This window comes from Oncorhynchus mykiss, chromosome 11 (genome assembly GCF_057628025.1).
Source record: "Oncorhynchus mykiss isolate SJ-2025 chromosome 11, ASM5762802v1, whole genome shotgun sequence".
Classification (NCBI taxonomy): domain Eukaryota; kingdom Metazoa; phylum Chordata; class Actinopteri; order Salmoniformes; family Salmonidae; genus Oncorhynchus; species Oncorhynchus mykiss.
In genome coordinates, this window is record NC_143032.1 from 75336316 (window position 1) to 75353436 (window position 17121).

General features: G+C 42.5%; 1 long non-coding RNA gene across 1 annotated transcript in view; it reads right to left on the minus strand.

Moving 5' to 3' along the window:
• Nucleotides 1-350: 350 nt before the first annotated feature.
• LOC149979867 (uncharacterized) overlaps nucleotides 351-17121 on the minus strand; it is a 33779-nt gene continuing 17008 nt past the window's right edge. Inside the window, exon 2 of the long non-coding RNA XR_016484698.1 lies at nucleotides 351-907. This is a non-coding gene — a long non-coding RNA (uncharacterized LOC149979867). The remainder of the gene's footprint in view (nucleotides 908-17121) is intronic.

Here is a 17121-nt window from a genome sequence, read left to right on the forward strand (position 1 = left end):
TAATGTGTGCACAATGACAATGTCATATTTCCTATTTACATTCACTCTTTGATGTTAGATATTTCCACTGTTCATTTCTGAAGCACATGCTAACCTCACAAATTCCTTCCATTTCCTTCACTACCTTTATCTGGTGAAGGAGGTGGAGACATATTCATGACCTTGGTCGGGGTCTTTCTCTGATATCTTTTGCTAAGGAAGGAGCAAGTGAAAATCAAATTAAAAGAAACGCCTAATGTAGTGTTGTCATTAATGGGGTGTTACTCCACTCTGATTGCAGCTGCTAATGAAGGAAGCTTGGAAAATAATGATACAATGATGATACATTGTTAATAAGAGAGTAATAATAATAAGAATTATTTGTTTCATTACAAAGAGAATATCAGACATTTTAAAAACAAAACAGAAACAAACAAACAAAAAATGTGGGTTCTGGCGGTGGCAGGTTTTGAGTTGGCGATGGTCTCCAAGGCTGATGGTGTTGATAATGATAATGAATAGTAACGAAAGGGAGAAAGGATAGTGTAAATGTATTTATATAGCCCTTCGTACATCAGCTGATATCTCAAAGTGCTGTACAGAAACCCAGCCTAAAACCCCAAACAGCAAGCAATGCAGGTGTAGAAGCACGGTGGCTAGGAAAAACTCCCTAGAAAGGCCAAAACCTAGGAAGAAACCTAGAGAGGAACCAGGCTATGTGGGGTGGCCAGTCCTCTTCTGGCTGTGCCGGGTGGAGATTATAACAGAACATGGCCAAGATGTTCAAATGTTCATAAATGACCAGCATGGTCGAATAATAATAAGGCAGAACAGTTGAAACTGGAGCAGCAGCACAGCCAGGTGGACTGGGGACAGCAAGGAGTCATCATGTCAGGTAGTCCTGGGGCATGGTCCTAGGGCTCAGGTCCTCCGAGAGAGAGAAAAAAAGAGAGAAAGAGAGAATTAGAGAGAGCACATGTGGGGTGGCCAGTCCTCTTCTGGCTGTGCCGGGTGGAGATTATAACAGAACATGGCCAAGATTTTCAAATGATAGCTGATGGTGTTGAACACTGATAGTGTTGATAGAGATAGCTGATAGTGTCAATATAGATAACTGATATTGTTGATAGTGTCAATAGTGATAGCTGATGGTGTTGATAGTGACTGCTGATAGTGTTGATAGTGACAGCTGATAGTGTCAATAGTGATAGCTGATGGTGTTGATAGTGACAGCTGATAGTGTTGCTAGTAATAGCTGATAGTATTGAGGCAGTTCAGCAAGGTAGTAGTAGTGGAGGCCATCGACTGTACAGGGAGTGAGAAGCATCAGTCAGACGGACAGGCCCAGAGCTCTTCATCGGGACCTCGCCACTCCCTCATCTTCCAGAGGTGGGCTGAATCATGAACTGTTGAAACTGAGGCACCCACCTGGGTGATGCTTCAGAGGCTGTAGGTAGACTAAGCTAAGTGCCAGAAAGACCACCAAACAACGGCCATAGTCTGGTACAGTCTCCCTACGAGGCAAGCTACACCCCCTCAGACCTCTGTGTCCTCTCACACCTCCACATCCTTCCAGAGATTGGGGCAGGTGAAAGGAAAAGCTTTTTTAGAAGCCTCCTGGTGCAGTAGGTTATTGATGCATCGTAGCCAGCTAGCTAGCTAGCCAGGTCAAGCTAACTAACTTGCCATTAGTCCAGCAACTCCGTGGGTCAAGACCACCAGATATTTTAACTCAGAAACATTTAAGAAGTTATGAAAAACAAAACTTTATTAAAAATGCTATAAAAAAACATGTACAATTAAAAAACATTTCAAATATTTAGAAATGTACAGGAGCTTTCTGCCTTCGACCAATAGTACTAATCTGTTAAAACGATATTATGACATGTTATTGAGCCATAGTAATGGATTATGTCATTGCCATTAGGAAAGCCCACATTTGAGATTAATTGAATGAGTAAGCAATATATCTTATAACTGCTGGTGATATAATGATAAAAATGGATACTAAACGGCAAATGGATACTAAACTGCAGCTGGAGTGTCTTGGGTCTCATATCGATGATTGATAGTAGTTTAATGATAGTGGTTGGTTCCTTCAAAATAAAATGTTAAAAATAATTGTGGGTGTATCAATTGTGGGTGCCATAATCATAAAATGCAATATGGATGGGCAGAATAAGTATTTTTCATCATCAGACTCAATTCCCAACAGGCTATAAGCAGTGAGCACTTACTTCAAAGTGATTAGAAATTGGGTCACATTTGTCATTCTGAAATTCTCAATCTAACCCCCCCACAAAACTTATTTCAATTTGAGTTTTATTGACAGGATAAACTTTCAAAGAAAAAAATAAGGAGACGATCGTGCCCTTCAGGATCATGAACAAGTTGTTTGTAAAATCATTGCTATAATCTTGGGTTGTGTCTTTTGGGAACTTCGGCTCTCAGCCTCCCCAGCCTTTGTTTGATAAACATTCTAGCAGAGGTCTGATACTAAATAGAGATTCAACCAGAAGAGAGATTGAGAAATAAATCCGCCATGAGCTTCTGCTTCCGCCAAACACTTTTGCGGTTCTTCAGCGCTGGTTGACCCAATTGTAAAAGAAACCCATTAAATAGCTACATTGGATGACATTTTTAAATAGACGTCAATGTGATAATAGATAGCCATGAGCAACAGATAGTATGGCCGTTTCCCATTCATCTAAAGTGTTTATTAATACCTAACTGTTTTGAATTCAACATTGAAATGTAAAATCCAACTGTCAAAAAGGTTAGTGCTATCTGCGATCCTTGGGACATCCCTATCAGAGTATGTGCATCGCTCATTGAGGTTGCGCACTGCTCCGACGCTTCAATTCCTTTCCAACCACTAAAAAGCGCTCTCCTCTCACAGGAAAAAAACTGCCCTCCAAATTCGATCCATTCATTAATAAAATCACCATTGAACCACACCAATCAATTTGTGTGACTACCTGGACCTTCCGTTTGGTTTTGAAGTATTGATACCAAACCATATGGTTTGAATGAAAAGTATTTGAATAAACATGAAAAGGTAAGACGCGCACAACATTTCAAATAGGCTACATGTCATATTAAACAGCATGTCAACACTCTAAATAGGTCAAGAGCCAGACAGGGAGCCTAAGAAGGAAAGAAAATGAATTATTTAGGCTATATTATTTCAATTATTTCAAGGCTATAGCCTAGAAATAAATAGATTGTGAATCATTTGCGAGTGCGACACACTAGGCTGGTAGGGAGGCAGGGACATTAAGCACTCAGCATTTAAACAACATTTCGTCGTATTAAATTATTTTAGTTTATAAATTGCACGTATAGGCTATGACTGACACAAAATGAAATACAAATGAAATGAAAAATGCCTTATTAGGCTCAGTCTACAGTGCCTTTGTATTCGTTTCAGAAACACAGTTTGGTCAGAGTATGTGGCTTCAGGCTCATGCGATGGTGCCTGGAGAGCAGGCCAGTAGCAGAGCATTTATTTTCCACACTTGCAGATCCACTGGGGATGCTAAACACCCTTTTGGCCACTCTTGCCAGGCTGTGCAGGGATGCAGAGTTTTTATGATGGTTTAACCCAATCAACCCAATCAGGTTTAATCTGTGTCCAGGACTAAACTTAATCTGTGTCCAGGACTAGGCTTGATCTGTGTCCAGAACTAGGCTTAATCTGTATCCAGGACTAGGCTTAATCTGTATCCAGGACTAGGCTAAATCTGTGTCCAGGCCTAGGCTTATTCTGTGCCTGGGAAAACTTCCCTAAAATGTTGAAATATGAGGGCATGAGGGTTTTAGAGAAGTACACCCTAAAGTTGGACCCAAAAGTTCTCAGCAAACATTTTCTCAGGTTACATGTGTGACAGATGCAATATTCATAAACAGCTTGACAGCCCAAAATAACATAAAAAATAAGTCCTCAATACTATTCACTTTTAAATGTTGTATAAAAGAAAAATGCAAGTTTGCTGAAACAAGATGGCATCGTTTGACTTCATTGAGATTGCACAGTAGACCTGTTCAGTGTCTCCCTTCAACCTCAGTGTGTCTGTAATCTTTACCCATGCTGACAGGAAGCACTATCCTAGATGATGCACATGACAGCACTGTCAATTATGTATCTCTCCTCCTCTCACTGCCATGTTGTCCATTTGAGAAGAAGACACAAACGTTCATGCACGTAGCTGGGCACACAAACATACGTACGTAAGCACGCACGCGCGCTGACACACACACACACACACACACACACACACACACACACACACACACACACACACACACACACACCTAGGCCTATTTCATTCTGCTCCAGCTCCATCACTGTAGTCTATTAGCTGATAAAAAATACAAAAGCATCTGAAAATAAGTTCTTCATCAGTTGCTAAACAGTGACAGTTCCAGGGAAAATGGCTGTGGAATGTTATAAGCCTAGCATATGTGAGAATACAAATAGAGCCACCAAGCTGTACTGTAGATAATGAGAATTACTGGAGATATGGAAACAGGAGCAGCCATGTTTCATCCATGAATTATACTGAGAAAATAACGTACCAGAGAAGAATCAATGGTGTTCACAAACCAATGTTTTGGAACCAGTTTCCTAGAAAACTGACGCTTATACACTGATATTGGGCTGAAACAGAATAGCAGAGCAGTCTTCTAATTTTAATTAGGCCTTGGGAGAGACATATGATAATTTAAAAGCATTATAACCAACCAAAACCCCCCAAAAGGGATGTTCATTATGTATTTATTTAAACATCTCATAAGATCGCAAGTCTTTTCTCATAATGAATTGGTCTATAGAGCAAAAAATACGAAACAAGCGAATAAGAACACAGATATTTTATCACTTTCAGGAAGTACCACATACAGTAGTTACAGTAACAAAATCGGTAACACCTTCTGTTGAATACCTGCTTCATTATATGCACATTAATGATGCCTTGTGAGCTATGCATAATGCATATCATGCATATGCCGTCCCTAGGAGGGATGTGTCACTTGAGTGGGTTGAGTCACTGATGTGATTTTACTGTCTGGGTTGGCTTCCCCCCCCCTTGGGTTGTGCCGTGGTGGAGATCTTTGTGGGCTATACTCGTCCTTGTCTCAGGATGGTAAGTTGGTGGTTGAAGATATCCCTCTAGTGGTGTGGGGGCTGTGCTTTGGCAAAGTGGGTGGGGTTATATCCTTCCTGTTTGGCCCTGTCCGGGGATATCATCGGATGCGGCCACAGTGTCTCCTGACCCCTCCTGTCTCAGCCTGCAATATTTATGCTGCAGTAGTTTATGGGTCGGGGGGCTAGGGTCAGTTTGATATATTTGGAGTACTTCTCCTGTCTTATCTTTTGTCCTGTGTGAATTTAAGTATGCTCTCTCTAATTCTCTCTTTCTTTCTCTCTCTCTGAGGACCTGAGCCTGTTCAGCACCTGAGGTGCTGACTTGCTGCACCCTCGACAACTACTGTGATTATTATTATTTGACCATGCTGGTCATTTATGAACATTTGAACATCTTGGCCATGTTCTGTTATAATCTCCACCCGGCACAGCCAGAAGAGGACTGGCCACCCTTCATAGCCTGGTTCCTCTCTAGGTTTCTTCCTAGGTTTTGGCCTTTCTAGGGAGTTTTTCCTCTCTTTCCTTCTTTTTCTCTCTCTCTCTCTCTCTTCCTTTCTTTATCTCTCTCTCACACTCTCTCTCTCTTTCTTTCTCTCGCCGCTCTCTCTAACTCCGCCTTCTCTTCTAATCCGCTCTCTCTCTTTTGTCTCTCTCTCTCTCTCTTTCTTTCTCCTCTCTCTCTCTCGCTCTCTCTCTCTCTCTCTCTCTCTCTCTCTCTCTCTCTCTCTCTCTCCCTCTCTACCTCTCTCTCTCTCTCTCTCTCTCTCTCTCTCTCTCTCTCTCTCTCTCTCTTTCTCTCTCTCTGCGCTCTGTCTCCGCCTTCTCTCCCTCTCGCTCTGTCATGACTTCTGCCAACGTCGCTCCCTCTCCTTGTTAGGGCGGTGTTCGGCGGTCGACGTCACCGGTCTTCTAGCCATCGCCGCTCCACCTTTCATTTTCCATTTGTTTTATCTTGGTTTTCCGCACACCTGGTTCACATTCCCTCATCTGACTATATGTATATTACCCTCTGTTCCCGCCATGTCTGTGTGTGGAATTGTTTGTTTGTTACGTGTGGTTCGCTTCAGGCTGGTTTACTCCAGGTATGTGTTTTACCCGTGTGTTTTGTTACGTGTGGTTCGCTTCAGGCTGGTTTACTCCAGGTATGTGTTTTACCCGTGTGTTTTGTTACTTGTGGTTCGCTTCAGGCTGTAACCAAGGGTCAAAATAACCATACATTAAACAGCAACAATAAGCATACAGTAGAGGATATGTGCAGATTGATTGGTCTGTCAGACACTGTCCCTCACCTTGTGGCAGGCAGCAATGTAATGCGCTAACAACCCAAAGCTCTCTGTGTCCTCCCCCAACAGGATGGGTAGCCTATTCTCATCAGGGAGGTCTTTGAAACCTTGAATAAGGGTTTCAAATTTGGGGAAATGACACTCTTTATCATTGTTTTATATTTTTTACATTTTGTCAGGAAATGCAGCTCGGTCTCAGGTTCTGCTGTGGTGCAGTGGTTGCACAGTCTTTCCTCTACAGGGAGCCAGGTTTTCCTGTGTCTACCTTTCTCAATGGCAAGGCTGTGCTCACTGAGCCTGTACTTTGTCAAGGTTTTTCTAAGGTTTTGATCAGTAACCATGGTCAAATAGTTTGCCATGGTGTTCTGTCGATTTCGGGCCAGATAGCACTACATTTTACTTTGTGCTTGTGCCTGTGTTTCCTAATCAGCAATGTCATTTTGTTTTAATTGTGTTGTTAATTGTTTATTCTGATTCATTTGATGTTCTGGTCCTGAGGCTTCAGTGTGTTAGTAGAACAGGTTTGTGAACTCAGCCCCAGGACCAGCTGGATGAGGGGACTCTTTTCTTTGCTCAGCTCTTGGCTTTGCATGGCTTGGTAATGATATGAGAGAGGGTCACTGTATTTTACATGTTTCCAAAACTGAATTGCTCTTTTTTTTGTTTTTATGCATGCATTGTTTGTAGTTTTCCTCTGTACATGTAAACGAATCTTACAGAACTCTGCATGCAGGGTTTCAATGGGGTGAAATCTTGTTTTGCAAGTGGACCACACACCTTGCTGCATACCCTGAGACCAATATGATGGGATGTGGCTGCCGCACTGTCTGTATGGTTGGCTCACCAGCTCTCCGATGAGGATGAAATTCGCACACTGAAAAGTGGCTAAATTGGAATTTGGTGGCTGTACAGTCACATGCTGTCCATCACATCAGAGCTCAAGGTCTCCGCTTTACAAAGCAGCATGGGTTTAGACTGACAGCCATCCCTCCTACTAATTGGGAGACTTTTGAAATTCATGTAATATATGGTGTCAACAATTATGATCACTATGTTGAAGATGACTTGGCATCATACTCTTGGTTGTGCTGATCATAAGGAGACTATGTTTGTTGTAGTTACAAGATGACTTGGCATCATACTCTCGGTTGTGCTGATCATAAGGAGACTATGTTTGTTGTATTGGAACACGTATCTGAATGCACACCAAAATCACGGTCTGCGTCTCTGAACTGCCTTGTGAAAGCCGAAACGCTGTAATAAATTAACAAATTATGCCCAACTGACCAGATTATGATTTGTAATGGACCGTTTCTGGAATGCAAAAACAACAACAGTAAGTGCATTGAAATTACTTGGGAACTGTGCACCGTTTGGAGAGGTGTGTGTCCACTTGAAGACACTAGTTAGACCTCTCACTCAAACCCTCGTCATTGTTTTGTCTTATGTTGCACCTACCCCAACTTTTCCATGAACATTCTTATCATGTTTCTGAATATATCATGAGTATTTTCAGATGTATTTCGTTATCAACAAATGTAGCAAAAAGTCAACAATCAAAAATCAACAGTGTATTGTTTGGATTCTGTCTTTTGTCAGATGAACTGTTTAGTTTGCAACTTTAGTCTAGTACTTTTCCCATAATCTCCAAACGTTTCCTTTTAACAGCTACCATGGTTATGCATTTCATATTACTTCTGTATAAACATTTATATTTAGCCCTGTTCACATAGGCCAATTCCCACAAGTGTAATGGGTTAAAATGCATCTTATGGCCAGATGTTCTGTAAGGATCTGGGTATATATTTGGAACTTTACTCAAAATGTCCAAATACATGAAGTAATACCAAGCCCACAAACATCAGACCGAACTTACAATAAAACAATCACGCACAAAAACCATGGGGAAAACAGAGGGTTAAATAATGAACACGTAATTGGGGAAATGAAACCAGGTGTAAAACAAAGACAAAACAAATGGAAAATGAAAAGTGGATTGGCGATGGCTAGAAGGCCGGTGACGTCGACCGCCAAATGCCACCCGAACAAGAAGAGAGACCGACATGTTCACTTCTTATCCATGTGCTCCAGTTTCAATATGGCACGTCCTTTCTTAGTTTGATGAATGTCCTTTATTAGTGTGAGGTATGTCCTTTATTAGTGTGAGGTATGTCCTTTATTAGTATGAGGTGTGTCCTTATTGTGTCATGTCCTTTATTTGTGTGAGGTATGTCCTTTAGTGGTGTGAGGCATGTGTGAGGTTTTGGGTTAATGACAGTGGCATGAAAAAAACAAGCTCAAAGCTGCTGCCTGCTATGGACTACAGATACATCAGATGAGGGAGAGAGAAAAAAACATCTCAAGGGAAGCCTTTCAAAAATACTTCTAAATCCTCTCTGTAGCTGTGCGAATTTAGCAAAATGGGGAGAGAATTAACTTCAAGCATGGATGGTGCAGCTTTACTTATTTTCAGGCACGGAGGACATCTTGCTCTGAGAGATAAGTGGAAGCTGTTGTTGGAATTTGTAAAACGGAAACTAAATCCCCTCTATCTACACCATTGCCGTCATCCTCTTGTGTGCTAAAAACAATTCAATCAGAGTCTTTAAAGGAACAAAATACACCATCAACATAAATACACCATTATTTTGTCAGTCTCAGCATATTACCCCTGATATCACTTCCGTTGTTAAGAGGAAAAACATTATAAAGCACAAAACCAGTATTATCTGCTTTTTTCTGTTCTACTATATTTAGTTTCATAACTCCTCTGGTGGTCTTAAAGTCACGCTGACCCACATAACAACAATCCATAGGTGTCAATAAGGAGATGTCTGAAAAATCCAGTATCTATGAGGCAGGGGGCATCTAGAAATAGGGCTTGACATCAGAGCAAAGTAGAGAATAAGCCAGGCTGTCAGAAAGGATGTTAAGGGTAGGCAGCCAGTGTCTAGGACGGCTATTGTGCTTCAGCCCTGCGAGGTCCTCTCCAGGGATGTGTTTTTGACATATGCTATTAAAATGTACAAATATCTGACAGATGAACGTCATCGGGGAGCAATGAAATCGGAGAAATAGGATATGCCAGGGCTTGAAAAATACTGTAGGTTCTGAAGGGGGTATCTTTCAGGAACTTTCTTTGGCATTAATCATATCTAGAGGTGAAACTATATACCAACTTTATTCACCTTGAATGTGTTCAATGGGGATGGAACTTTTCAGGTGTTAATGTAGACATATTACTCCACTTTGTGTTCTTTCTCAACAGCCGAATGGAGAGACAGCAGAATAGAGCATAAGTGATGTGGATGACATCGTACATGCACCATTCAGTTGGCCTTTATGATATTCTCCCCTGGGTGACCCTTCTTAATAAGGCCTGGGCTCTGTGTGGTTTGAGTAGACCAACCCTGGGAGCAACATAATGATGACTATTCAAGGCTATAGGGAGTTAGCCTTGTGTGGTTTGGAAATGGCCTATTCTGGGAGCAACATATTGATCATTATTCCAGGCTATTGGGAGAGGGGAGTGCATTATGAACAAGGCTTTATGGAGCGTCCTCCCTCATCACTATGAACCAGGATTTATGGAGCGTCCTCCCTCATCACTATGAACCAGGATTTAGGGAGCATCCTCCCTCCTCACTATGAAGCAGGATTAAGGGGGCATCCTCCCTCCTCACTATGAAGCAGGATTAAGGGGGCATCCTCCCTCCTCACTATGAAGCAGGATTTATGGAGTGTCCTCCCTCCTCACTATGAAGCAGGATTAAGGGTGCATCCTCCCTCCTCACTATGAAGCAGGATTTAGGGAGCATCCTCCCTCCTCACTGTGAAGCAGGATCTAGGGAGCATCCTCCCTCCTCACTATGAACCAGGCTTTATGGAGCGGCCTCCCTCATCACTATGAACCGGGCTTTAAGGAGTGTCCTCCCTCATCACTATGAACCAGGCTTTAGGGAGCGTCCTCCCTCATCACTATGAACCAGGCTTTAAGGAGTGTCCTCCCTCATCACTATGAACCAGGCTTTAGGGAGCGTCCTCCCTCATCACTATGAACCAGGCTTTAGGGAGCGTCCTCCCTCATCACTATGAACCAGGCTTTAGGGAGTGTCCTCCCTCATCACTATGAACCAGGCTTTAGGGAGCGTCCTCCCTCATCACTATGAATCAGGCTTTACGGAGCGTCCTCCCTCATCACTATGAATCAGGCTTTAGGGAGCGTCCTCCCTCATCACTATGAATCAGGCTTTAGGGAGCGTCCTCCCTCATCACTATGAACCAGGCTTTAGGGAGCGTCCTCCCTCATCACTATGAACCAGGCTTTAAGGAGTGTCCTCCCTCATCACTATGAACCAGGCTTTAGGGAGCGTCCTCCCTCATCACTATGAACCAGGCTTTAGGGAGCGTCCTCCCTCATCACTATGAACCAGGCTTTAAGGAGTGTCCTCCCTCATCACTATGAACCAGGCTTTAGGGAGCGTCCTCCCTCATCACTATGAACCAGGCTTTAGGGAGCGGCCTCCCTCATCACTATGAACCAGGTTTTAAGGAGTGTCCTCCCTCATCACTATGAACCAGGCTTTAGGGAGCGTCCTCCCTCATCACTATGAACCAGGCTTTAGGGAGCGTCCTCCCTCATCACTATGAACCAGGCTTTAGGGAGCGGCCTCCCTCATCACTATGAACCAGGCTTTAGGGAGCGTCCTCCCTCATCACTATGAACCAGGCTTTAAGGAGTGTCCTCCCTCATCACTATGAACCAGGCTTTAGGGAGCGTCCTCCCTCATCACTATGAACCAGGCTTTAGGGAGCGTCCTCCCTCATCACTATGAACCAGGCTTTAAGGAGTGTCCTCCCTCATCACTATGAACCAGGCTTTAGGGAGCGTCCTCCCTCATCACTATGAACCAGGCTTTAGGGAGTGTCCTCCCTCATCACTATGAACCAGGCTTTAAGGAGTGTCCTCCCTCATCACTATGAACCAGGCTTTAGGGAGTGTCCTCCCTCATCACTATGAACCAGGCTTTAAGGAGTGTCCTCCCTCATCACTATGAACCAGGCTTTAGGGAGCGTCCTCCCTCATCACTATGAACCAGGCTTTAGGGAGCGTCCTCCCTCATCACTATGAACCAGGCTTTGGGGAGCGTCCTCCCTCATCACTATGAACCAGGCTTTAGGGAGCGTCCTCCCTCATCCCTATGAACCAGGCTTTAAGGAGTGTCCTCCCTCATCACTATGAACCAGGCTTTAGGGAGCGGCCTCCCTCATCACTATGAACCAGGTTTTAGGGAGTTTCATCATCATCAGGCCATTTATACACCTTCATCAAAAATGCATTTGGCTGGTAGTTCTCAGGCTGGCGCAACAGGAAACCGTGCTGCAGATGATCTATACCCCTAAGTGGCAAATGGATGACTAAATAATACATCTGTCCTGTGCTTCTCAATAGCTGTACATTTAGATTATCCAGCAAAGTGGTCAGGAGCCAACAGTCCAATCCCACTCGTCACTTTGTCCATAACAAGCTGTCAGTCGTATGAGAATCAAGAGAACGTCCATGGTTAGTTTAATGGCTTGGAGATACCTCCATTATTATTCAAATCTCATGATGCTGCCTTCCACATCTGTGCAAATTGACATTGATATTGTCATTGTGTATTAATTGTCATTGACACAATCAGTAGGCATTGATTGGATGTTGAGTTCTACACAGAAAGGCACCATGGCATGCCAATATTAGTTTCCGATGAAATTGTAGGCTTCTTCTTAATGATATTTGAAGGGCCTTCATTAGAAATGAATGCAAAATCAAGAACATTTTGGTATTGCTCTCAACCAGTGTGTAGAATTTGACTTGTTAAAATCTGATTCTTGAGTAAATTCATCATGCCATTGAAATTACTGCGGAAAAAGCGTTGAATGAGCAGTTGTGACACCAACTCTATAGAGTGGTACGTTTTTTTCATTTTCCTGTCAATTAACTTGTGACATTCATGGATTACACATTATATTAATAAAGTTTGATTTATTCAACAAATACGATAGTCAGTTGAAAAAATGACAAGACTGTGTACATGTCTGGCTGTGTTGGCAAAATCACCACATATCCCATTGAGCCATGTTGGTTTAGAGGCTGCCTGTTGTCACAGTTCCAAGACCAGTCAGAAATGACCAGTTAACCCTATGTCAATGACGCCAGTGGATCTCAAAACTGAACTTGGATCCACGTTAAGTAGCAATGATATCCTTCGCCACCTCTGGTCTCTTGGCCCTCCAACCCCAATGGGAGGGCAGCTCCCACTGAGCCCAGTTCAAGCTCTTCTCTGTCCTGGCACCCCAATGGTGGAACCGGCTACCCCCTGAAGCTAGGGGACATCAGAGTCCCTGCCCATCTTCCGGAAGCATTTGAAACTCTACCTCTTCAAAGAGTATCTTAAATAATCCCCCTCCTGACCTCAAACCCCAGTCCACCTTTTTAGCTCTGACTTTGCTGATAGCTACTTTATAGAGGAAAAGTGTACTTAATATGCCTGTGATATGTTGTTTTCCCACCTAGCTATCTTATGATGAATGCACTAACTGTAAGTCGCTCTGGCTAAGAGTGTCTGCTAAATGGCTAAAATGTAAATGTGAAAATACATCAAACCAGTCATGACTAATCAACAAAACAACAAAACGATACCAAATGTTAAAGTTTCTATACAGCAAATGTCTTAGTTACATGATTGTTTAACTAGCAAAGGAGTTTTGCATTTGAAGGCACAGTATTAATGAAGTTTGGCAATGAGGACGAAAACTAGCATTGTTCAGCTAGCCAGCTAGTTTAGCCAGGGAAAACCAGGGAAAATGAGCTCAGGCCTAGAGGGCTAGCTGGGTAAATTCAGGAGACTAATTGTAGTTTTTATGCTCTGATATCAGGAGTTGGCGGCAAAAAGTTAGAAGCTGAAGAAAATAAATCAGATGACTTATATTTAAGGAAAGAAAGTCGATGTACAATCAGCTGTAACTGTCAATAATAAAACAGAGCTTAAAAAAAGATTTTTGAATGAACCCTGAATGCAGAAAATGACTGGTGAATTCTCTTCTAGACACTGAAGACTCCTCCTCACCACTCTGTGGAGATAGGTAGACCGCACAAAGATTACATTCCACCACATTCAGCAAAAACAAATAAAAACAATTAACACATTTAATCTAAAACACATACACGTATGTGTCTGGTAATTCTTACAGTCACTTTTACCTCCTATGAATTATTGATCACACAGAAGGCAAGAGACACAGAAGATTGTAAGTCGATGTTTAATCAAGGACCCTGCCTTTTTCCCCCTTCCGATTGCAAAAAAAAATCTTTATTACTATTGCAGATCCAGCCCTCTCGTGTCGCTGAGTTTCATCATACTTACAGCGAGTGACAAAAAGGTAAATTTATCTTATTATACCTCTGTTGAATAATAGATTGGGGTTTAGAGTGTTGGGTACCAGTGCAGCTGTTACCTTCCTCTCTCTTCTCCTAGAGTAGACTGTTACTGTGTTGTGTCATTTCCTGTTTTCTCCAATGAGTGCACGATCTCATCTGTCCCTCTAATGTCTATTACGGTGTTCTAGGGTGCTCTGGAGGTATGGGAAAGAGCTGGGGCCACTCTTGTAAGGTAGTGAACCCAACACCCCTCCTCTCAACCATACTACCCTCCTCCAACAGATGGGGTTCAGGTGGAACAGGAATGTTTGTGTCAAGGAGACACCTAGTGGATCTCTAAACTTGTAATATCCATTGTAAACTTTCTGTTGTTGTAACATTTGAACTTAACATGATTTACATGCTAATGCCTATTGCTGTATTAGGACTACATGTTTCTCCTTTGCGTATCATTTTTGTATCAGGTTTAGTTTTTGGGATATTCTTTAAAAACAGAAGCCAGACTGCAACATTTTAGTAGCCTAGGACTGTGGCATGTGTCTGTTCACTTTCCCTCCACTGCACGCAATATACGGGATACACAAAAGCAGCCCAATTTACAGCGCAATTTATACTGAACAAAAATACATACTCAACATGTAAAGAGTTGGTCTCATGTTTCATGAGCTGAAATAGTAGATCCCAGAAATGTTACATGAACAAAAAGCTTATTTCTCTCAAATGTTGTGCACAAATTTGTTTACATCCCTGTTAGTGAGCATTTCTCCTTTGCCAAGATAGTCCATCCACCTGACAGGTATGGCATACCAAGAAGCTGATTAAACAGCATGGTCATTACACAGGTGCACCTTGTGCTGGGGACAATAAAAAGCCACTCTAAAATGTGCAATTTTGTCAAACAACAACACCACAGATGTCTCAAGGGAGCATGCAATGCTGACACAAGGAATGTCCACCAGAGCAGTTGCCAGATAATTGAATGTTAATTTCTCTACCATAAGCCACCACCAACATCATTTTATAGAATTTGGCAGTACGTCCAACCAGACTCACAACAGCAGATGCCAGACACTGTGTATGACATCTTGTGGGAGAGCGGTTTGCTGATTCCAACATTGTGAACAGAGTGCCCCATGGTCGTGGTGAGGTTATGGTATGGGCAGCATAAGCTATGAACAACGAACATATTTGCATTTTATCCATGGCATTTTGAGTGCACAGAGATACTGTTGTCGTGCTGTTTATCCGCCGCCATCACCTCATGTTTCAGCATCTGAAAATCTGAATCTGAAAATGACCCAGTTCTTCCATGGCCTGCATAGTCACCAGACATGTCACCCATTGAGCATGTTTGGGATGCTCTGAATCGACATGTATGACTGTGTGTTTCAGTTCCCACAAATATCTACCAACAGCTATTGAAGAGGAGTGGGACAACATTCCACAGCCCACAATCAACAGCCTGATCAACACCTATGTGTGTCACGACTGATGACCCGCTCTTCCAACTGCTCCGCCGATCACCCCCCCCCCAAAAAAAAAAATCTTGGTGTTTCTGTGGCCGCGGTCCCCAATGTCGTCGCTTTCCTTCCACCTTCCTTGGTGTCTCTTTCCAAGGAAGGGTTTCACAACCTCCCATCATTTCTTCCCAGGTCCAAAACTCCATTACCTCCGTCACATGCTGCTTGGTCCTTGCTTGGTGGGATATTCTGTCACGATGAGCTGACCCAAGGCGCAGCGAGATTGAAGTTCCATATCTTTATTACGGTGAAACTTTAAACAAAAACAATAAACCAATAACAAAACGTGAAAGTAGTGGTACAAATGCACAAACACAAAACAATATCCCACAAACACAGGTGGGAAAAATGGCCACCTAAATATGATCCCCAATTAGAGGCAACGATTACAAGCTGCATTCAATTGGGAACCATACAAAACACCAACATATAAATAGTGAGCTAGAACACCCCCTAGTCATGCCCTGACCTACTAAACTATAGAGAACCAAGGGCTCTCTATGGTCAGGGCGTGACAATGTGAAGGAGATGTGTCGTGCTGCATGAGGCTAATGGTTAAACCAGATACTGACTGGTTCTCTGATCCACTACACTACCTTTTTTTCAAGGTATCTGTGACCAACAGATTCATACCTGTATTCCCAGTTATGCGAAATCCATAGATTAGGGCATAATGAATTTATTTCAATTGACTGATTTCCTTATGTGAACTGTAACTCAGTAAAATCGTTGAAATTGTTGCATGTTGCATTTATTTCTGTTCAGTGTACATTCAATTCACTGATGTGAGTGCATCAGGCTGTAATTTAATAAAGTACAGCATAGGACTCAACTGTCAACTCATTTATACTTGCGTGTGGTGTGTGTCCTAGAGTCCCTTAGCAGGACTCTAGGACACCAGCATGTGAATCCTTTTATCTGATAACTTTTTGACAACCAAGATGACGTTTTCTGTACAGCAATGACCCGTCGCAAGACCCACTGGTTGATGCGTATTTATAAAACCCTCTTAGGACTTCCTCTATCTGAGATATCTACTGCAGCCGTCATCCTTCACATACAACACCAGTTCTGCCAGTCACATTCTGTTAAAGGTCCCCAAAGAACATACATCCTTTGGTTGCTCGTCTTTTCAGTTCGCTGCAGCTAGCGACTGGAACGAGCGGCAACAAACACTCAAACTGGACAGTTTTATCTCAATCTCTTCAGTCAAAGACTCAATCATGGACACTCTTACTGACAGTTGTGGCTACTTTGCGTGATGTATTGTTGTCTCTACCTTCTTGCCCTTTGTGCTGTTGTCTGTGCCCAATAATGTTTGTACATGTTTTGTGCTTCGACCATGTTGTGCTGCTGCCATGTTGTGTTGCTACCATGTTGTGTTGTCATGTGTTTCTGTCATGCTATGTTATTGTCTTAGGTCTCTCTTTATGTAGTGTTGTGTTGTCACTCTTGTTGTGATGTGTGTTATGTCCTACAATTTTTGTATCTATTTTTATTTTTTATCCCAACCCCCGCTCCCTTAGGAGGCCTTTTGCCTTTTGGTAGGCTGTCTTTGTAAATAAGAATTTGTTCTTAAAACTTGTTATGGATGCAATCCCGGTAACGGGATCGATATGACAACTACCAGTGAAAATAGAGGGCGCCAAATTCAAACCACAGAAATCTCATAATTAGAATTCCTAAAACATACGTGTTTTATGTCATTTAAAGCTATTCTCGTTGTTAATCCCACCAAAGTGTCCAATTTCAAATAGGCTTTTCAGCGAA